This window comes from Dromaius novaehollandiae, chromosome 2 (genome assembly GCF_036370855.1).
Source record: "Dromaius novaehollandiae isolate bDroNov1 chromosome 2, bDroNov1.hap1, whole genome shotgun sequence".
NCBI classification, from domain to species: Eukaryota; Metazoa; Chordata; class Aves; order Casuariiformes; family Dromaiidae; genus Dromaius; species Dromaius novaehollandiae.
The window spans coordinates 72336352-72360440 of NC_088099.1; the positions used below are offsets into that span (position 1 = coordinate 72336352).

General features: G+C 36.7%; 1 long non-coding RNA gene across 2 annotated transcripts in view; it reads right to left on the reverse strand.

Moving 5' to 3' along the window:
• Positions 1-10512, reverse strand: part of LOC135327315 (uncharacterized) — a 152472-nt gene extending 141960 nt beyond the window's left edge. For both annotated transcript variants that reach the window (XR_010387421.1, XR_010387422.1), the window contains exons 1-2: positions 10267-10512; positions 9811-9889 (exon numbers count right to left, since the gene is read on the reverse strand). This is a non-coding gene — a long non-coding RNA (uncharacterized LOC135327315). The remainder of the gene's footprint in view (positions 1-9810; positions 9890-10266) is intronic.
• Between the last annotated feature and the right edge of the window lie 13577 nt (positions 10513-24089).

Consider the following 24089-nt stretch of genomic DNA (forward strand, 5'->3'; position numbering starts at 1 on the left):
AACAAAATTCTACTGACTTAGAACTTAAAAGGGAACATACCAGGAGCCCTAGCAGCCACAGCCCTGCCGTTTCCTTATGAATTTTCTTAAACTAAGCTCTTAATTAAATGCATCAAAACAAAGTAGATAGGGATATTCACACATATTCTGTCTTATTTTGATCACCATGAATTTGCTTGTTCTGATTCTTTTTTTCTGCTTTAACGCTTCAGATGATAGAAAGGGATCTAGGAGCGGAACTCACTAAAACACTCAACTCCCAGCTCACCCTAAATAAAAACCAGGCCGACCCATGTTGTTCCCTGTATCTTGATACAAATCCACAGCTGCCTGTAGGGTTGCACGCTGAAGGAGCACAATTTCAACACTTTAACTGAAATCTTTAACTTTAACTGGCATCTGTAAAGTTATTAGGAAGACCAGAAACTAGGGAAGGCCCACTCTTTTTTATTCCGTCTTGCAACATTTTGATACATCCCATCTTCATATGTGTTTACCTTAAGCAGTGTGTTAGGCAGAGCAGAGGCTTTTGTTTTTAAAGGGAATCTCTGGTCTTCAGCTTATATTGTAACCAAGGTAGACAGCATTCTTCAGGGAATCCTGGAAGAGTGACATAAATCTTTTTTACATGGCTCATGGAGCATAGCCTTTGGAGCAAAGGCTAAGAGGCAAGACCTAACCCTATCCTTGGCCTGGCTTTTTCTTTCCACTTTCAGGAGTCTGTTACCATTGTCTGTGATAAAATTCTTTTGCCATCATTCTGAGGACTAAGTATAGTGATTTTAAAGTAAAAAAAAAAATCAGTGAATAAGTAAAGACTGAGTTTTTGGAACATTTTTACTGGCCACTTAGGCCAAATGGAAGCTGAAACCAACGTGTAGTAAGTTTGTCTGCTTCTTAGTGTGTCAAACAAAAAGCATGTTAGTGTCCTGCAAATCGCAGTGAGGACAACAGTCTTCTGGGAATAGTTAAAAGTGGGGATTTCTGGGGATATTTTTCTGGGGATACTTAGAAGTGATGATATTAGCTTACTAGCACTGTGCATGTGCCTGAATCTTTTTCCTGCTGCATCTAAGACCAGCAGAAGAATTTAAGTTCACCAAACACAAGGCAGCTAGTTAATATGGTATTAAAAGAAACAGCAAAAAGGATAAAATGTCTACAAGTGGTATGAAGAATTTTTAAAGAGAATGTATTAGACGCTCACAACAGAATTAGACTTTCACCTTAAAACATATTTATCACATGCTCCACAGTGTGGTTGGGCAGAAAGGGTAACCGAGACAATGGCAAGCGTAAAAAAAAGTATCCTCTTTAGTCATATCCAAGTGAGGAAAATTTTTAAAAGCATAAATTGTGACAAATTAAATATAAAATCACAATAAGGCACATCAAAACAATTTCAGGAATAACTTCCTAAAAGCATAAAAGTAATAAAGAAATACAAATTAAAAAATATATAAACTTTTTTTTCCAAAGGGAACAGAAACATGACACTTGATATGTAATCTATGAAGTGAACAGAGGGTCAAAGTTTAAAAAGAGAACTTAAATGCCCTATACTAGCCACTGCTGAAGATGCAGTACTGAGCTACATGGACATTTGGTCTGACCTAATAGGGTAATTCTTATGTTCTTATTTCTTAGGTTATAAAATGAAAATTCTGCCATGAGAGTATTCTTTCTTGCTTTTACCTGATTTCCCTGAATACCTAAAGCAGGATTTCTTACCTTCTGGGAAAGATGAAACATCATATTTTGCCCATAGATTTGCAAAAGGGTTGAGTTAGGAGCTGGATTATAAGGCATTTTTAATATATTTGCTCATTTTAAGGCCAAAAAGGTCCATTTTGTTTGCCCAGAGTAATTTCCTTTGCTATCCAGTTATGGCATTTTTTCCCCAAGCAGTTTCTGAAATGGAGGGAATCATTCTTTTCCATTAAAAAGAGAGTTTGTTTAGGTTCAGAAAGGAGTAATTGAATGTGGATTTTCTTTTTAACTTGGCATATTTTTGTAATTTGTTTAGTGGCAATCAATTTAAAAAATAAGAACTTTGCATGGGATATTGCATTCCAATTTATCTCAGGCGCGTTGATTTTGACCTGAAAATTTTAGGGTAAGAGTTTCAAAAGCATTCCTATATTCAGTTATCATAAACTGTCCAGCTGAACGCAGTTTAAAGGAGTATAAATTTGAGTAAAAGCTCATGAAATATTTCCACTATTTATCAACTGAAATTTGTTGCTTTGTTTTTAGTATCTCGTTTGCTAAGTTGAATAGTCAAGAAAAATAAATTGTATGCATGCTAGTTATGTCATTTCAATATAACAGACTGCAATGTTTTGACTCAGAAGAGTCTTTTCTCTAAAATGGCTTTTCCTGGAAATGAATGTTGCTGGGGTTTTTAGTTAAGATAGACTTTTCACTTGCATTTTGCATTTCCTAAAAACTTCCTGAACTTATTAAATATTTTTAAGTGCTTTCTCAGTGATTAAAAAACAATTATTGAAATTAATTATTCATCAAGACCACTGTTTTATGAAAAAAAGGAGTAGCATTTTCTATAGATTCTATAGATTTTCTATCTATATCTATTTTCTATAGATTTCTATAGATATAGAGTAGCATTTTCTGTAGATTTTTCAGGTAAATAGCACTGTAGAACTAAATGATGTTGTCTGAATAAATAAGTGCATCAGATTTTAATCTGATAATCATATCAGAAAGAAATAATAAAAAATGAGAAAAAGGGGTGGATACATTTATACTGAGTTTCAGTTCTTCATTTATAACCTGCTAGAAGAGTTTGCAGGAATAATAAATGACTTATTGGGTCAGTTGAAGTCAAAGGGAGAACTCCAACTGGATTTAGTGAAAAAGGGAGAAAAAGCAATACACCTTCACATTGCCAGTATTTCTATTCTGACTTGATATTTTGAATATCCTATGTTTTCTTATGTCAATATAGAGAAATCTTAAATAAATCTTAAAGAACTCAATATAGAGAAATTTTAAAGAGCTAATCAGTGGATCAGTTCTGAGGTTCTGAGTACTTTTTAAATACCAGGTCCTTGAATATCACGTGAATTGGACACTCAAAGCATTTTCTGAAAACTAGCCCTTAAAATTATTTTGCTGAATTTTCTTTAATTTGTACGATTTTGTTAAAGAAAATTACTGAAATGTTCCCTAGGATTTTCACACAAGGCTCAGATCATAGGAAAATAAAATAATTTCAGTTATATTTTTTTGCATCTTTCTTTTCATTCCCCAATTATCCTTTTTAATAAAATAGATAAACCTATGTCTCACTCATGTTAACTTCATACTTAACAGAATCATAACAAACTGCGAAGTAAGGATAATCTTTGGTGATTTTCTGAGCTAAGGTGCCAATTTGTCATACCTCTATTAACATCTGGAAGTCCAGGCTGAAATTTCTGTTCTTTCAGAAAAAAAATCATAAAAGAGATTAAAGTGCATCTTGACATATCTTTAGACTATCATGATTTTTATGCATGTTTTCTTTTTACCAACATATGTCCTAATTCAGTGAATTCAGTGAACTCAATAAAGAGATCCTTTTTTAACTTTCAAGAGTTATGGAACAGTTCCAGGTCAAAATTACGAAGTATTCACTCCTAATGACATCCTAGTGCAAAAATACAGAAAAACCTAAATGCAGGTTGAAAGAATCTCCTCCAGCCAAATACCTTTTAAAATTAAAATGTCATGTTTTAAAATTGCAAATGTTTCAAAAGAATATAATTTCCAAAATTGGTTTTCATCTTACAAAAAAATAACATATTCAGAAGTGTAGAAATGACATTTAAGGTCACCCAAAAATGCTTACCCAGAAGTATAAGCAGAAACTATAACAAGCTCATATCTTATACAGTCTTAGAGAGTTTTAATATAAGGAGTAACACTGTATTACAGTCACTAATGGGATGTACTCTAGTAGCATTCTGTGAGAGTTCTCTCAAGTTTCACTACTATTTTCAAAGTGATGTGATGACAGAGTTAAGATTATTTGGGTTACCTTAATTGTCCCTCTCAATATCCATGTCATTTTCATGCTTCATATTATTTCTGATTGTTGAGAATAGCTACAATACACACATAAGAGATCTGTGCTGGAAATAACAAAAAGATATTTGCAATTTAATTCCACATTAACATTCTTACTATTATTGAATTTGCTTTTTATTTGCTTCATTGGCCTTGAAATATTTCCCCAATTGAAAATCCACTCTGTATTTCATCACATTCTGGATCAACACCAAAGAAATAATGTATGATTTAAAAAAAAAAAAAGTATACTGTAACTTAGCAATATTATGCAATAGTCATATTGCTGAAATGTAAGCATTAGAGATGGATATGAAAATATCAAGAAGTGTAGTTCCTGTATTTAAGAATCAAAAGTGTGCCAACCATTGCTGTCAGAATACACTTTGAGGAGGCATCAATGAAAGTTTATATTACAAAGGTCACTCAGAGAAGAAGAATGTCACAAAGTTAAGTACATCCAGAGAAGATCAGATAATAGGGAATATCTTTTTCAAAGCTAAAATGATAGATTGCAAGAATGGTAAAATAGAGCACATGGCAGATAGAAAGGGAAATCAAGACAAGGAAAAAAGTAAAATAGAAGGGTAATACAATATAAGTGAAGCTGTAGAAATCATAAAAGAAATGCTTGGAAACAAGACTGAAACTTATTGAATAAAATAAAATTTATTCAGGGCGTTCAGATGGCAAGATTCAGAAAAATAACCAGCAGAATGGCATCTTAGCTGATTGCAAGATGCTTGACGAATACATTTTAAAAAATTGTCATATGTTTTCATATAACACCATATGAATAATTTAACAGCAATGCCAAGATTTATGAAATGAGTATTATCAGTGAAATGTTAATGCCTGAGACAAGAAATTGTGGTGGTTTGGGTGGCTGTATAGGTCTAATTTATAAATACTTATAGCATTTAACCTGGGCCCATAAAGACAGGACAAGATCTTTCTGATTCCCACAATATTAACAAAGATGAAAACTTGATGATATTTGAGAACTCTCTGCTAGCTATCATTTAATACAATATTGGCAAGCAGATTCTATCTAATACTCTCAGAGCAATATTTCCACAGACTAGTATGCATAATTATTGTTTTTTTAATATTCTGCTTCCATTGATGAATTCATCATAAAGTGATCTTTTGTATTGAACAAGAAATGTTATGATGTCATTAAAATGTTACAGACACAATCATTAGGTAATGATGTTATTCATTTTGCCCTTGGAAAATGCATAAGGAAGGGCACGTGGAGGCAGATTGATTGGATTGCTGGGAAGCCTGGCCACAACACGAGACAGACAAAGGATGTCGGTTCTCTTGGACGACATCTGGTGCACCTAGACAAAGAAACCCACCTCTATTCACTATGTTAGGCTTTTTTATGACACACATACTGTTGATGGACAAACACAAAAATGAGATGATTCAAATATGTTATTAAAGATAACCATGCCTTTATCTTCATAGCCCTCACCTAAAGAATTCCAGCAGATTTGTTTCTTTCACTTACGTGACACACTTGGGGAAATATGTGGAGAAACACAAGCGCACGGGGCAGAAAAATACAGGCAGGGTCTCTTTTAGATCTGTGATACTGTAAGCATTTTCCACTTTTCTCTGCCTTAGTGTCTCCTATCAACACCCAATAAACTGAAAACAAGGAAGAAGGAAAGATATTTAATGACCTTTTTCTTGTCACATCTCCATTCACTGTAGCATTTTCCTTGTTTTTAGCAATATGGGGAAAAGATACAAGGCTGAAATTTTATGGTTGTAGAATGTGTACAACAAAGACAACTCTGATCCTGTGACAGCAACCCAGTGATGAAGAAATCAGGAATGGTGAGGGCATACTACTGTCATATGACCTCTGTTATGTACAATCATGTCCAAATATTCCAGTGGTTTATTTCAATGAAGTGCTACAATGTCTTTTATCAGATCTATTGTTTGCTTATAGCCAGTACTTAGATTTAAAAAACACATATCTGATAAACATGGCCCACTCTCAGAAAATATTCTAATGACTAACATGAAATTCATTTATATACTGGATACGATCATAAAGTCTGGTTATGGTCCAAACAGTCCATGGTCCTCCAGATGCAGAAATATAAGCCCTGTATCAACCAAACGAAACACATCTTGCTGTTGATTCCCAAAATGTTTGAAGATGCTGGGCCTGACCCATCATCCTTTAGAACTTTGAATATTAGTAACACAATCTGCACAAAAAGATCCAGGAACATGCTTTTGAGTTGGACCTCTCTTGCAATAACTGACAGGAGGGCAAGAAAAGGCACAGAGAAAGAAAATAATCCATGGATCCATGTCTTTGCCTCCAGACATCCTCAACTCTAAGCAGCATGTGTTTAAGATCCTGTTCTTCCTAGATGGGAAACGAAACTATGCTAGGCACTCTGCAAAAACAACTATATAGCAGCAGGGATTGAAGATGAGTAAGACTTTAAGAGAGATTTTTATCAAGGTCTATGAGCTCTGGTTAGGGGAAATCACAGGTTGTTAAGCTTACATGTCCACCTAAGACTTATTTACAGAATCAAGTTTTATCAGGGGACGTGCCTTAAGCAAGTTCATTTCACCAAGAAAAGATTAGTTGGGTTTAAACACTCACATTGATTTTTGCAATGTATTTTTGTAATGCATTTTTAAAGAAATGTTTGCATATCCATGCAGACTGTTACACAGGTACATTATGATTATAAAACGGAACGGCTCTTTTCTTATTGTAAGTTCTCTAATGAGGAACATTGGAACACTCATGATTTCATGTTTCTCAGACTGCTGTATAACAGACATGTCTACCAATAGCAATCATTTTTATTTTTCACCTTCTTTTCATTCTTTTTCAGTACACTGTGGGTTGATTTTGAAAAACAGCTCCTCTTTTGAAACTGCAAAGAGTTGCAAACTCTTATTATGATAATAGAGGATGTGTTATAATATTAGACTTACACATGACAATGCAGTTTTTGCATATGACATTATGGGTGGGACTCAAGGCTGATCATGTAGTTTCTTTACCTTCATAGGGTTTCTTTTCATCAGTGTGGTATAACACAAAAAACTAACTGGGCCTCAGGGTTTTTTTCCTCACTGTCTATAACTAGTTCACTGATTCCAGCAATCATGATTTATTGTCATGATAAAGTAAAATCTACTGATTCATTAGCCATCAATTTACTTGGTCATCGGTTCCTATAGAAGTCATAGGAAGTAGGAAAGGAGGAACCTAAAATGGTCATTTCATTCTTCAACCTGCACAGCATCAGCTCTACTCATGACAGACAGTTGCTCCAACTCTTTCTGAAAAATCACGATGGAGGTTCTGCAACCTTCCTGAGAGAATAGTACTTGTGTTACTTTAAGAGAAAGACTTTTTCTTCTTTCTCATTTCTCTACTAATTTGATCTCCCACTTTCTAAAAGCATGGCATCACCAAACTGAACGGGGTACTCCAGCTGAGGCTGTTCCAATAGTGAGCAGAGTAGAAGGATTAGGTAACACGTTCTGCAGGCTACCTTCCTGACAGTCCAACATGCTGGTTGTCTTTTTGCAACACCATCGACACTGTTGACTCAGGCTGGGGTTCATTACCAGCCCCCAGACACTCTTTTGCAGTCCTGCTGCCTAGCCAGGCTGTATTTGTGCAATTATTTACTCTTACCTGAGCACAGTGCTTTGCTGATTCAGTGTCTTTATTTTTTTCAGTTTGTCAGGGTCTTTTGCTTAGTCTACTCCTGTCCACCAATGTACTTACAGTTCCTTCAAATTTCAGCCTATCTACAAATTTCATATTCATCCTCTCAAGTCCTTTGCCCAACTCTTGAGTGACAAGCTCAAAACCAGGACATATCTCTGTGAAGTCTCATTCACTGCAGTCTTCCACTTTGAGGACGAATCACTAACAACTGTAATCTGGGTATGGTTTCCCATCAACTTCTAATCTAAGCCATATTTGCTCAGCTTTCTTATGAGACTATAGTGCAAAGTGTCTTACCAAAAGACATATACAATCCCTTTCTTCTGTGCTTTCCACAAGGGTTTTCACCTATCATTCAATTGGTTTGATATGATTTGCTCCTCACAACTCCCTCTTGGGTGTTTATTCCTCCCTATTATCACTCAGGTGTTTGCAAATTCTTTGTCTGATCATTTGTTGAATGCTTTTTCTAGGAACTGAAGTTACGGCAAGCAGCCTATATGTCCTAGTTCTTCTCCTTTCTCCTATTTGTATCTAAAGACCTATGTTGCCAATTTCTCATCCCTTGAAATTTTCACAAGGTCTCAGCAAAAAAAGCTACTGGCCTGAAACGGTTTCAGCCAGCTTTGTAAGCATCATTGGGTGAATTTCTTCTGTTTCACATGATTTACAGCACCTATGGAACTGCTGTCTCACCTGTGCTTTCCATAATGTAGTCTGATTTTTCCCCCAACACTGGGTTGCATTAACTATGTGATCACAGTCAATCCTTTTAGGGAAGGCTGAAACATACTGCCTTGTGGTATACTGCTGTACTTTCCAATAGCCTTTATGTTACAGCACATCGATAAATAAGAAGTGAAAGAAGAGCAGCAGAGTGAGCTGTTATCACACTGGTAGAATATGTTCATCTTCTCTAATTGACACTCATATTGTTTTACATTATTGTTTCCTAACTTTGGCCTGATATATTTCTTACTGATAAAGGAAAACTCTCTCTTTCTTTCTCTTTCCATATGCCTGTCTTCCTCCTTTACTTCTTGTTCTCTGCCTATTATTGGGAATTACAGATCTTGCATGATCTAATGAGATGAATGTTATAAAGTGAGAATGGGAAGCACTGTGCTTTCACTGAACTAATTTCTACACTGGTCAAAGGGGTTTATTTGCAGCTGAAAGTCCTGGCAGTCTAGAAATAAATGCCTCATAAAGAATTACTTAATTAAGTTAATAATGTTTGAATCCAGTCATTCTTCATTTTCCATAAAACTAGAATAGGCTAAAAGTAATTCAATTATTTTTTACAAGTACTAATGAATAAAGTAAATGTGTAATTTCCAATAAATTACATAGTTACTTATGGTGTGAAAAATTGTGCACTCAAAACAAGTAAAAAATGTGTCACTTTTATTTTTATAGTATGTCCTTCAGAAGAGATATTAAAGCACTGTTTACTTTATCCCATGGTACTCTATAGAAAATTGTAGATTAATTTTCCCTCAGAGAAGCCATATAGTATTTCAACCCTGAAAGAAAAAAGTGCCTTAGAGAGAATCATTCAGGTACCTTATATAAATTCGTCAGTAATAAGAAATAGGTATTTATGCACTTCATGCACAGCCTATATCTGTTGAGGAAATATAATTTTGACCTATTAAAAGAAAGATTTGGGGTTTTTTCTGTCTGTGAGTCTTTTTGCCCCTCTTTTAATTAAAATACAAGCTTAGGCATAATCCTGCACTTTCAAATGGTGTTTTTCTGTTCTGAAGCATGTAGCTAGACTTTCTTTTCTCTGGGCAATGGATAGGACAGAAGAGCAGTGGAAGGAAAAAAAGGGGAATAAAATACCACTGATGCCATACTCTTTCGTTTCTCTCCTGTTTGCTTTCCAAAGTGCAAGACAATCTCTATGTGTTCATGGAAATGACATAGGAATTGATTTTATCTTTTCAAATATGAAAAGAGGCAACTTGGAAGAGTGCAGTATTTACAAAAATGTGACTTACTGCAAGATGGGATTCCTCTTGGCATACCTGCATGCAAGCACCTTCTATGACTAATGCTTCCACTGATTGTGTTGGTGCACTGGGGAGATAGCAGAAAATACAGAGACTCAGAAAAGAGGTACCTCAATAACTATAAATGAAGCAAATCTACCTTAGCTTTGCTGTGACCTCCATGAACAAGGGCATGAACTGCTTTGATTTATCACAAAATTGGAGCTTACATCTAGAAATATAAGTGTGAGACCATTTACTTAAAAGCTGTAGTCACTGCCATAATCTTTAGGGAGCCAGATCCTGACATGAGTTGCTGATATGTGCTAAAGACTAAAAAGCAAGTCACACTTCCAGGATACTTTACAAATATAGTGATATTGGCAGGCTGTAAATTGTCCATGCTTTGTGCAAGCTGCCTAGCTGAATAACCCTTAAGGAAAGTGTGATAATAACATAACTCACCAGATACATTCCATCAGGCCTCTGTGCGGACATAAGTCTTCAGAATAGAATAAACTAGCTATGCTAGTTTTGGAGACCAGGTACTCTTACTTAATTCTGAAATAAACTAGCAACTGCCATAACATAGTCTCCTCCTCTGTGGTAGGCAGACAGAAGCAGAAGACATGGCAAAGACAGACAGGCAGGCAAACACAGAACACCTGAAACCAGCACTTTCATTGATGCCAGTAGTTTCAGCCTTGGAGAATGATAGAGAGTGCCACACATTCAGACAGGGATAGAGAAACAGTTATTTGTGTGACCCGCCCCCACCAAGCTCTGGGGTTTCTGGGTTGTGGATGCCAAACAATCTTTGCCAGAATTTTTTTAGGTGCAATGTCCCTTTGGTAGTAGCATTTGCACTTCTGGTAGGCAGAAGTTAGAATGTAACCCTTGTTTCAGCTCCACTAACCAACGACCCATCACGTTCTTCCAAGTAAGCCTCATTACTTCATTCTGTTCTTTAAAGTAAAATTATCCACATAGAGAATTGTTAGTAAAACATTAAATAAATGTTGACTTCTTACCATGGATCCAGTGCTCCATCATCCTTTCAGCATTCCAAGGACCAACAACCACAAAGCACACAGTGAACCAGCTTTTACAAAGGAGGCAGGACAACAGAACTGAAAAATAACAAAAAGTTTAGGTCAAATTATTTTTTTCAATCAGTTGTGAGAAAAAAATCTCCAAACCAAAAAGCACATGGTCAGTATTTGCAGTTATGTACTAAGAGTACACCATAGTGTTTCTTGTTAGAGATGCCTGGAGTACCTCATCTTCTGTCATATGCTAATTGCACATACTGATTTCTAAAACAGTGACCAGTGTAGGCTAACTACTGGAAGATATAAAACCATTTACACAGATGAACAATACTGTGTGTGGTAGTATACTTGCAAATTTATCTTACAGATGTCATTTTCAGACATGAAGACATGATAATGGTGCTCTAACTAGCTCTAATTAATTAGGACCCTAAAAAGCTATAATAAATTACTATCAACATATTTGAAAGCATTTTAGAAAGATATTTCTGAATTGTTCGGTTAATGTAGAAATGTGGTGATAATTCTGTCATTTGTATTTATTCTCAGATTTGTTGCTACAGCATACCTAGAATAAACTAAGAAAATATCTTTATTCTTAAAAGTATCAACACTTTGCAAGTTTTCAGTAAACAGCCCAGGACATGAATGTCACTTTTATCTTACTATAAGGAGAAAAAGGGGGCTCCACAACTATTTTAAATGTAGTTTTGCAAAAAATAAAGCAGAGCCCCAAAATTAAAAGAGAGATTTATATATCTTGTATATATGGCAAAATATTGTAACAAATATGTAAAAATGAATTCACACATGCCACAAGCAGAACAAGGAAGAATCTGAACTAGCCAGTAGGAAATGGTGAGGAATTCCCAGCAATTCCCCTCCACCAATACAGTTCCCGGACACCTTGGCTGCCAAGTCATATAACCTCTTGTTTCACTATCTTTGAACCCAAGGATTTTGCCTTTATGACTGATCTGTGACCTACTTTGACAAGAAAATGGAGACTCAATCCTTTCCAGTCAGTCTCATAGAGTATGCTGATTATGCTTCAACTTTATGTGATACAAGAGCTGTGAGTTTGAACCCAACCCAGGCTGAAACACTTTTTGGTCCAAGAGTTCCCAATGCTATGCTGCAGCTCAGTCAAGACACTTGAAACAGCCTCAGCTGATATAAAAGTTGATAGAAAAGAGCCATAGGCATCTGATTCAACACACTGAAATCTATTCCTGTAAGACCTTACTTAAATTCTAGGTGTTCTAGTGCAAAGTAATCTTTTCTGTTTTGTTTTTTTTTTTTTACTAAGGTCTGCACCCATCCAAAATCTCCAGTTCCCAAGAACTGTTTTCTCAGTTCCTCACATTATGCTCATAGAGCATAATATTTTTAGTATGTTATTATTTTGTTTGCCTAAAATTATGAACACACATATAAAGCATTTATATTAAGTTTTGTTCAGATGTAAATCTTGGAAGGTGAAAGCATGACCAATATGAATGGAATAGTTTTAAAGATAAATCTGACTTCTCAAAACAGAGCTAAGCTTAAATATAAGGGCTTGTGAAATCTGACAGGTCTGAATTGGGAAATAGGGCTAAATAAACCCAAATTATGTCTTTAACTTTTTCATAGAACTCACTATTCCTTTTAGAATAGGACCATTTTCTCATGGAAATTGGCTCTCTATATTCCTGAGTTACCTCTTTTTAACTTGGCTATTATATTTTTTCTGCATGTGAATGGTTTTGAAAGGAGTCTTTTTTTTTCCTTATTAAGGAGTCGAAAGAGTTTGCAAATATTTTGATTAAAAAAGGATAATGCCAGGCAAATAGACATGACCACAATTTCAACTCGCTTCTTTCACCAGAACATGATGCAGGCACTTTATCTACTCCAGCATGTAAGGCTTTGGCTAGTCTACTTAGGAATGTAGCCTGGGGGCATTTTGTCCAATGCAGCAGGATCATACTGTCTTAGGACATTCAGAAGACAAGCATTATGTAAAAAGTGGGAAAAAGGTGATGTTCTATTGGAAATGAAATCCAATAGTCCTGCCTATAGGTGTGCTGTATGGAAATGAAGCATGGGAGCAATTCTTACTCTCCCTTCCACATATCTGTTGTGCCCACCTGCCTCAGATTTCACCTCCTGCCCTCCGTATGGGCTCAAAGCACCTTTGCATGTGGAAAAGCTACATTTGCTGCTCTTGTACCACTTTAGGGAAGAAGGTATTGCCCAGGGCACTAGCTCTGCCAAAGTAGGAAGAAAGAAGGCTCCTAATGCTTTACCTGAAACAAGAACAGTAGCTTAGTAACACTTCTGTATTGCAATGTGCACCTCTGTGTCAATTTGGTGATGCTGATTGTTAAATATACCATGAGTCAGAAATATGTAAATGCAACAAAAGCCAAACATTGTATTTACCTCTCCTGGACTTACCCAGGAGGCAATCATGGCAGATTTTTATTGGCGTATGTGGTGTACAAAGATTATGATTTTGCAAGCAGTTGTGCACTTTCAAGGAAGTAGAGGGAAGGTATAGCCTTGCTTCCTCCTGCCCTGAAGACTTTTCCTCACAACGTTATGCCCTTGCTCAACGTGTTCCACAGAGTTCATATTTTCTTTGCCCTTAACAGAGGGACTGTCTCTGAAGATATCTGTATATTGCAGAAGGATGTCCCTTCCAGAATTCTTCATCTCATGAATGTCCCCCATGAATAATTTCTTTTTCTGGAGTCAGCATTTCACCCAAAGGTTGATTCATGGTGAGAGAGTCTTCCACAAGTTCTGCTCTTCAGTGAGTGAAATCCCATGTTTATGGAAAGAAAAAAAGTCTTTGAGAGAGGGCACTGATACCTTGCATCTTTGCAAATTGCCATGGGGTAGAGCATTTTTTTGTTATCTGTTAATACCAGAAAGTGCAGTCTTATAGATTTTTACGTCAGGATGCAAAACAGTGGCACCTCATGACTCCAGTTCTTTGAAGAGAAGCCGTATTTTTGTATCAAGTCTGTTCCATTCCTACATTCATCAAGCCACTTTGCTGAGCAAGAACAGATCAGTTAATTTTTTGGCCCAGCTTGCTGCACAGCCATATTAATTGGAATTTTCCATGAAGGATTTATAGGGCACAGTTAAAATGAAATATACTTGCTAACACCTCTGCAGAGGAGTATATATTAGGGGGAAAAAAAAAAAAAGATGAGGACTAACTGGGTTCCCTTTAGAAAACAAATGTACATGTATACATTGCATATTGCAAACCAGATAGCATACGTTATTCAGGGTCTAAATTAGATGGAGGGAAAAAAATAAAGAGAAGAGAAGATCAAGAATTTAAATGTAAAAAGCTTCCAGTTGTCTTTTCCCTTTTCCAGAAAAATAATAATGCAAAATATTTTTTTACTTGTTTTTTTCCACAAACTAGCTACCTCTCAGCCACCAGGTGGTAAAGTTTCACTCTAAATAAAGCATTGATGGCATGAAAAAACAGCTGCAAAAAAACAAATGACAGTCAGTTCTGACTGTCAATCTACACATTTAATGAGAAACTCTGCTCAATTTAATGAATCCTAGTGCTTCAGTCTAGCATCGCTTTAAGTAGAACTTGCATACTCAACTATGCAGTGTCAATTTGGGGCCTACGTTATGGCAGTACAATACACCTCTGAAGGGAGAACTTCATTTTCTGAACTATTAACCATATAAGCAATTGTTACTAATTTACTGTGAGAACCGTGTGTGAAAATGTACGTGCACATGATTGAATTGGCTAGACAGCTTGAAAATGTTTAATCAGGACTGAATAATTCTGTGTCTACAGTAGCAGCTAGACTACAAACAATCAAAAGAAAAAAAATACTATTACTTCACCAGTATGTCAGGGGTGAAAGAAAAATCAAAGTCTAATTGGTTTGTAGTTGAAGATAAACTAACTTTGCTGTGAACTGACTAGTTGAAATTTTGGGGGATTCATTTTCTTGGCACTTGACCTTTGATTATTGAGTCTGATAAAACCTGAGAAGCAGAACCCATGTTCACAGCACGTATTTCATGGTGGGGTGGGTGGATTAAAAAAGAAAACACTCTGTTAAAGCTGCTATTTGACATCAGAACTAAGTTGCTTATTACAAGCCCTAGGTCAAGACTGTTGACTCATAAGGATCTGGATTTGAAGTTACCCCAAAGCCTGCATTCATGCATATGCTTACCAGACAACAAATGTTAACACAAACAGAATACTCTGATTTTAGGAAGCCCTCTGAAAGACTGACCTTAAAATTCTGCATGGAGTTACTGACTTTAACAACAGTACTTTGAGCACTAAGTTTGACGATCAAATTCACTCAAAATGGGCTGCCATAAACAAGGCCAAACCTCTTCCCCGTCACCCCATGTTCCCTCATGTGAACCTGTCTCTAGGCTTTTGCAGTGAACTCTAGCCCGGTGCCCCTCTATGTGGGGCTGAGAACTGGCTCAGGCAAACACAAGCTGAAGAATTTGGGTTGTGTCACGTAGCAAAAACAAGGAGTGGAACAAATGAGCCAGACAGCTCAGAGAGCTGGAAATCTCTAATTGCCAGACCCAGGCACAGACAAGCACTGATGGAGGGATGGACTAGTGCTACTAGTGTCACTCAACAAGGGCAACAATAAATTTATGAAAGGTTGAGGGACTTTCCATATGTAAAACTTCCAGTGGGAATGACTAGCCTCTGTCACCCAGGCAAAGCTCCTAGGCCTTGGACAATGCTGCCACCTGCTGATGTATTACACTCCTCCGAGATTTATTGCAAGGCTATGTTTTACTTTTCAGTTCTTATCATTTCCAAAGATAGCCTAAGCTGTTTTGTTTTCATCAAATGGAATAATTTTGAGTTACTCATTGGGATTATAATGCTTAATGTCTCAGATCTACTTGGGCCATTGTGGCATTTTCTGCTCTGCTGAGAATACCTTATCCTGCATGCAACAGCAATATCACTCGTGGGAAAGCCAAACATAAATATTAGACAGCTACTACTTGTTCTTGTTAAATATAGCCTCCTCTTTTAAATAGAGCTTTCATTCCTAACATTTACAGAGTCGTGGAGTATGGTATATCCCTTTTCAATGTGCCCCTTACTGCTTAATTGTCAGACTGCTGAAAATGGATTTCTTTTAAAGCTACCTCTCCCACAGATACACAAAAAATTCCACATCAAGCTCTCTTAATCAAAACTCTTGTAATTGCAATAAATCTTATTTATAAAATTTACACAGAGGCATATGTATAAATGCATAGAAATGCACACATAAGCACATACACAGGAAAGCGGGATTAGTAGAAGGATAAATAAGGCAAAAACACCAAAAAAGGAATATAACCTAACCATATTGAAGAAATGTTCTGCCTGTGAATTCCTCTTTCTGCAGTCTTCAGAGAATACATCTAGTTCAGTCTAGAAAGTGGGGGAAAAAGCTACCCACTGCATCAGCATTCCCATTGCAGGCTATCGATTGCTCTGTATCTTTGGGTACCTGGTATACTAGTCAAGCAACAAGGGAAGAAGAGCTCAATTAAGGAATGAGCTGCTTTGGCATCTCCTCCTGCTGCCCAACTTTGTGGCAGTGCAAAAAGCAGCCCAAAGTCTGTTACAGCAGTGTGTCCCTCAGAGCCAGCCTACAGCTGTGCCCGCACAGCTGGAGGGTGAGAAGCACCACTAAGCCACAGCAATAGCTCTCAATTCAGCAGACTCTGGGAGAGGCCTTCCACTGTCTCTCTACAGCTAGGAGCCTTGCCTCCCTCCAGAGGGATGGCTTTGCAGCACATTCTGCAATGCCTAGCTCATGCTGTTTCCACACTCGTTGCACCCCATTGCACATGCTTCTCCATATCATCTGGTGGTCTCTTGCGGAGGAAGGATGCAAAATGCCTTCCAAAGAGTTATTTGAGTAGGACAACCTACAATCGGTCTCTCAAAATTAACTCACCAACTAAAAAAATACTGATACTGAGCTCTTTTGGAGGTCCCAGGAAGTACACAGCATCATGTCAGTTGTAACTCTGGTTACAGCAGGTATTTGACAGAATACGACCTTAAACAAATAATGCTTCTCCCAGCACACACAGACACACACACACGTTTTTCAGTAGCTATTGAAAATTTTCACAAGGTATTTTGGAGGAAATATCTTGACCCTTCTCCGTCAAAATCCTGATTTTGTGCATGTATGTGTGAAACTGTTTATGATGTTCGCATCTCAGGTTTTCATTTAGCACTGCTCTCTGCACTTTAGCACTTTCCTGCAAATGTTTCTGAATTTTAATATTCATACACTGAACATGTCATCATCATCATGCTTGCTTGTGCTGCCATTAAAACTGGGCTAGAGCAGAGCCACAGACCATTTTCTACCTCCAGGACCTGCAGAAGCCAACCCATCTTCAGATGACCAAGTCAAGAAGCAAATGCTCTTTTTCACTATGCAGTCAAACGCTCACTCCATGCTGATACCAGGCATCAACCTACAGTGGCCAGCCCTTGGTCAGACCCTAGAGGAAGCATGTGATAGTGGCAACAAGCATCTGTCCTCAGAGTGAAACCACCATCTCTAGCAAGCAGTCAGCCCAACACAAGTGTAATTTTTGTTTCATTGTGCTTGATTAAGGCATCTGCACCTGAATTTTAATTATGAGAAAAGTGTGTCCGAGACAGAGCAAAAGACAAAGAGAGGGTTCTCTGCTTGTGCCCTTGGGGGACTTTCTGTAGCAATTTTTTGGCCTGCATCTCTAAATTCCTTACATACCTCAGGGAAAATTATTCTTATGTTTAATCATTATAACACAGATAGACTAAAGGTAACAATTAGCAGTGGACAAGCCCTGATGGTTAGCTAAGGTACCTAAGGGTGTGCATTTAAAAAAAAAAAAATTTACATAATGATGTGACTGTTTAAAAATTACATAACAGTACTATTAAAATACCAGAGAATGACTTAGCTTAGCTGTTACCTGGATTTGCTGATGTGATCCTAAATCTCTCTACTAGTTGCTTTCTTCTTTGAACTTCTTACCCATTTGAAATATAAATATAAAAATATGCTTTTCCAAGCACAAGTGGCTCTCACATACATATATTTCACTTATAAGGTCTCTGGTGGGTTGCGTGCTGCTTTCCCAAAGAATTAGAAATATATACCTATAATATATATTATCATCTTAACTATCACCACCAAAACAATATCAGCAGTTACAGGTCTCCAATTTACATTGTGCTACCTTCATCTTTATCTGCTCTTACTAAGGTGTGAACCAAATATTGTGTCCATATGTATATGATCCTACAGATTGTGTGGACCAGTTTGCTCTTAAAAAAAAAATCAAACTCGTAATATATCTTAATAGTTTAATTGAACTATGGATCTGACTTTTAAAAACCTGTTTGCACAAATGTAGGTCCCTACACTTCAGCTTCAGCACCACTAGATATGATTTAAAATGTGTATTTAAATGCCATTCAACTTGGACATCCAAAAGTGTTGAAGAGTGTTCATATTTTTTCTTTCTGAATTAAGAAACTTGTCAAATTTTATAATCGAGCCACTCAGAGCCAGCACAAGTCTTATCTACTTTAACAGTTATGACACAAAATGGAAAGACACCACTTCCCTTGTCTCTAATTCTCAAGATTTACAAAGGACTCACATCAAAAGTCCAGATCTGAACACACTCCCGTTAAGAGAAAATTGATCTATAAGATCAACACAGGGTCTGAATTTTGTGACTTAGCCTCATCTCAGTTCAAGAGATGAAGTGGCATTAGGAGGAATATGAAGGACAACGGAAGTCCAATCCATACTGAATTGTAATAGCATTTCCCTTTTCTAAAAATGTAAATTGAAGAACAAAACTAATCTGAACACCTGTATGGAACTCCTAACAGCGATGGTTTCAATGTACTCATTTTTGATCACTGATATTTGCTAGGAAAAAAAAATAAAAATTAGAGGAAGGTCAAATATAGTCTCCTGTCTGGCTCAGATCGTTGAAACTACTGATCCGTGAAAGGCCTGCATAACTTTAAACACTTGGCTTCCTGGCATCAATTAAAAGTTATGCAAGCAAAATGACAAATGATAATGAACAATAATCTTTCAAGAAATTGCTAACCAGTGGAATTCTTTAACAAAAAAAAATGTAAAAACATGAGGAACTGAATAAATGAACAATTGTTTTGTGAACCAAAAGTGCTTAATTTCCCGATTTAATTTTTTCAAAAAGGACTTTGCTACCATGAACTCTGAGCTGCTGCCAGGGTTACTGTTATGTGAAAGTCCTCATTTAGTTTTGAAATTGATGTTTTTCCAGTGAAATTGCAAATTGGATGAGAAACATCCTTTTACTTTTGCTATGAAAAGAATGCAGCTTCTCTGAGATGCAAGAAATGTCTTTAAATGGACACACGACATACTGGCCCTCAGAGGAAGTTCCTCAAGCTAAAAAAATAAAATGATTCTCACTTGCCAAAAATGCATTTTTGTTTTAAAGAAGCAAATGGGGGGGGGGGGGGAAGCATAGTTTAGATTTACAAACCGTTTGGGAAACGAGGATTCTTCCTCAGCACTGAGAAAATGCATCAAAAGCACTATAGCAAAAAAACAAAAACCCAAAAGACAGTATTCATTGAGACTGACACACCTTCACCTTCTCAGCAGTGTTACACTATTTACTCTCTTTGCTATGCAAGACAACAATCAGACGTACTTTGCAATGACAACAAAGGGAAGAAGGTATGTGGAAGTAACCCTTTCTCTCAATTTGCACTGACAAAAAAAAATAATTTTCAGTAGAATGAATACAAAAAAATAGGACTAATGACACCAGCAGCAGGTGAACAGACATTTTACATGAAATACACAGCTGCAGGTAGAGAGCAACACAGAAGAGAAACATTTGAATTTGTTTAAACCCCAGCAAATCAAAGTGTTTTATAGCAATGTCACAACCACTGTAATATCACTTTCACACAATAATTTATAAGAACAAGCTATTATTAAGTGATATGTGAGTAGATCATTGGATTTTTTTCACAATGTCAATAGGACTGTCTTCTGCAAAAACGTACACTGCAAATCTAAAATATTTTGTGAGCAAATGAATCACCGTGAATTCTAAGATGGCTGAGGAGAAAGCATACATTTACCTCTTCTCCCACATTTTTTATTTAACCTATTCTTGAGCACTTCCCTTGGCCTCACATTCTTTGCCACTAGATATCTGTAGAAGCCAAAGTATCCTGACTCCTCTTGTGTTTTAACCATAGCATAATTAAGCTTTTGCTTTTCCCAGTACTTCCATTTGGAGGAAATGACCATATCCCTAGGAAGCAGGTAAGATTGCTACTGCAACACAGCTGAAAGAGCCCCATGAGAGCTGGGTGATGCCACACAAAAGAAAAGGGTAATCTGCTGACAGCCTTTCAACATATGACCTCATATTTAAGCTGTGGCCAAGTTAAAGAATGATACATGCTGACAGAGTTCATCTGTTTCTCATTCATTACTGATTTCCCAAATTCTTACAGGTGCACACAGGATTTCAGGGCACCTGTGCATACCAGAGTCTCTGCCTGCTTCCCGATACTTGGGAATGCTTGTGAGTAACAAGTTACAGGACAGTTTAACTCTTTCAGAGCTTTATGGGCATATTATGCCAATGATGTATCAGTGATATGGGGCTCATTCTCATATGCCATTCAGACCACTGCTCCCCCTTAAGATGCCACACAAGGTTTGACTGAGGAGGGTAAGTCCACTGAAGTGTGAGGCTTCTATTTTGTTGAAGGAGCTCAGTAACAGGACTTAGTGGGGGGCTGACTATAAAGGTCTAACCAAAGTGCTTGCTGAGGGGTAGGAGTTGCATTACTTTGCCAGAAATGGATGAGAACTTCACAGTCAGGCACAATGCTTCTGCGCTGCAGGAAAGTTGTGATGACTTGCAACACCCATAGCAGAAATCAGGGAGAGATGTATCTTGACTGTTTGATAGCAACTATTGTACTTAAATGGCATGTGCTTTTTGGCTGTTTGAGGTTTGTAGTTGCTTATGTTACTGCACATGACAGTACTTCCCTAACAGTGTTAGGGAAGGAGGGAGACCAGATCAACAAGGGCTTTTAAATATGAGCAAAATATGTTTTACATAATTTCATATTTTGTATTTGCTTGGGCTGAAAAGCAAGCTAATGCTCTCTTTTGCTTAAAAATAAATAACATTTTCTTTAATTCTGAAAGCCAAAGTAGCAGGACAGTTACAGAGAACAGTAGGATGACATTGTCCCGTAGCTCTGATGAGGACAGACATTGTGTTAGGAAACAAAATACCATTAGCTGATATGAAAATTATTTTATTTTCTGCAAATTAGAGTTGGATGACATGAGCACAGAAAGAACGAGATACAGTCCTTAACACACACACACACATATATATATATGCGTACAGAAGAAAAAGGGTTGCATGCATATTTATCATTCTGAACAAAAGGAGGCATTTTAAGAAGGGTGTTTGAATGCTATTTATTCTAATTGAACCCTAACCATTCCTACTGGGAAGACAGATTGGAGATATGTCTAGTAAAAAAAAATTAATCATGTCTTATGGGTGATGTATGTACTGATCAAAATGGGCTTATTATACTTGTTGCTGAAAAAAAAGTACAAACACAGCAAAAAATGGTTTAGTTATTTTGTTTTGCAGGAATCAAATCTAGGGAGGATTAGCTATGATCAAACATGTTCTTGCTCTGCAACATACACTGTGATTCTGCGCAGTATTTTAAAGTTTGTTCAGGTAAAATGTAACGTAATATAAGGTAGCACTGCGGATCTTGCTTCTGCTTTAGGCATTGGAAATCACTATTAATTTCAGTGGAAGCACGATCAGGTTCTTAGTTATGATAATGAGGCAATTCTGAATTCTTTTATACTTACCAAAGATAGTTATTGTCTTTGACAGAGATGCAGAAATGGCAAGAAAATCTATCCATGTGCTTTAGACAGTGGCTCTTTGCAGTAGAAAAAAAAGATATCAAGAAGCCCAGCTTTACAATCACATGCAAGAGCAGTATAATAGATGACTTTTCTGTACAAAGGCTTGCAGGATCAGGCCAAATTGTTTGTGAGGCTTTCACCAAGCTTTCAAAATGTACAGAAAAAAGGGAGAGAAATTGTATTAAGAGAAGTATTTTAAAACCTGTTGCAGTATACTGATTAGGTCTGAATTAAAGTGCAGTCATTCAATATCCCTGAATTAATACTTTTTATTAACAGATGAAGAACACTCCATTAAGCTTCTGCTTTGAATCCCACTACTTGTCATTAAACAATCAGGACATGTTTTTTCTTTCTTTTGACCTTGGTAATTAACATATAAACTTTCAAAGCACTACTCTCAGACCTCTGAAAAGAAATATGATATGGAACACAATTAGTGACATAAAGATGAATAAGACAAATAAAGGGTATCTAAATATAAAGAAATTTACTAAAAACTATTCCTGAAAATGAGACACTGTTGTTAGAGATTAGACAGTTTAAAGTAAAAAGACATCTGACATTTGCATTGATGCTGTAGTAGTGTAGCTCTGACTTACAGTAGGTGTAATTAGAGCACTCACTCTACAGAGGAAGAAAGACCTGTCACTCTGCACCAAAGCCCCAAGCAAGGCAGAATAACTAAAAATGTCTTATCCGTAAATTACACTTCTGTTTTGAAAAAATATTTTAAAAACGAAGCTTTGAGGTGGAATGTGTAGTGTTAGTAACTGAACCTTTCTCAGCTTCTCTGTTAATATTATTACAGCAAGTTATTACATATTTTCTGAAGCCCAGAAGACGGCTCAAGATTCATCTGCTTGAGTAAATGCACTGATAGGATTATTTTGGAAAAGCATGATGTAAGCAGATTCTTTCTAATAGAATGAAACCCCTCAAGATACTCATAATTAAATTGATTAATTTGGCTTGTGAAGGTGCACTGTGTCATCTGATTCTGAAGGTAGGCAAATATCAAAGACATGGGACATCATTTTCTTTTTGTCTTTTCTTTAGGGAAAAAGTACCACCAGCTAATGCTGGAAACATCTCAAACAAAAGCTCCTTTAAAGCTGAGCTGATTGAACAGAGTTGTAAATTTCAATTTTTCTCCAGTCCCAGACAGGAAAGAACTGGAAATAGCTTTGAATTTTCTCAAATATATGAAATGCAATCAGTTCAGTCCCTGTTTGGCATGAAGACATTCTCTGCACACCTCACTGTTTTTAAAAAAATTCCCTCTTCTCGTAACAAGGGTTCAGTGAAAACAGATGAGGTTCTTACTCCTACATGACCAGGGATGGTGTAGATGATGCCCACAATGATGCCTTCCTCTTTTTCACAACACTGTTGATCTTTCTCTCACCTGCCCTCAGAGATGCACTGGGATTATTTTGTCATTACGGTACTCTCTGAGAGACACAGAAGGGACAACAGAAGATTTAATGTAGCTTCCTGAAATAGTTATCATTTTCTAGACTTCAAAATGAAGACTGAGACTGAAGGCAGGACAGTTTTGTGAAAGGTATCCATCTGACTTCCATATGTGGCTTCATATTCACTCTTAAAGCAAGCCCGTGAAGCTTTTGGCTTGTATGGATCCCTAAACCTCTTCTGCTTAGAAGCAACAATAGCTTTCCAAGGAAGTAGAAAACAATACTGAAAATTGTTGACAGTTTCAGTTTGTAAGGATAGCTTTGGCTACAGACAAAGCGAAGAGAATCATTTCAATTTCCCTTGCCAAACTCAAGAAAATCAATAACTTGAAATCTATGCCAGGAAATGAAATAAAATGCACATAAGCAAAATCAATGCAAAATAATGAAAAAATGAAGCAATTTGCCCAGTTATCAAGTTACGATTGCTATGAAACAAGGCAAACTGGCTCTTCAAGAAGGGCTTCTGAATAGCTCTCTTACTTCTGTTGAGTAGGCATTGTATTAAACTTGATCGTCATTTGAACTACTTATGAATAATTGATTTAGGAATAATTTCACTGACAAAAATCCCCAAGTTCAATTTGCTATGGTTTGTGGAATGTATTTATATCAATTCGTAACAATGATAATCTACAGCAATCCAGACTTTGGAACCCTTAAAATAAATTGAACATCGCAAACTCAAATACAGTCAATCAACATAATCTAATAGAGTGTCCTGC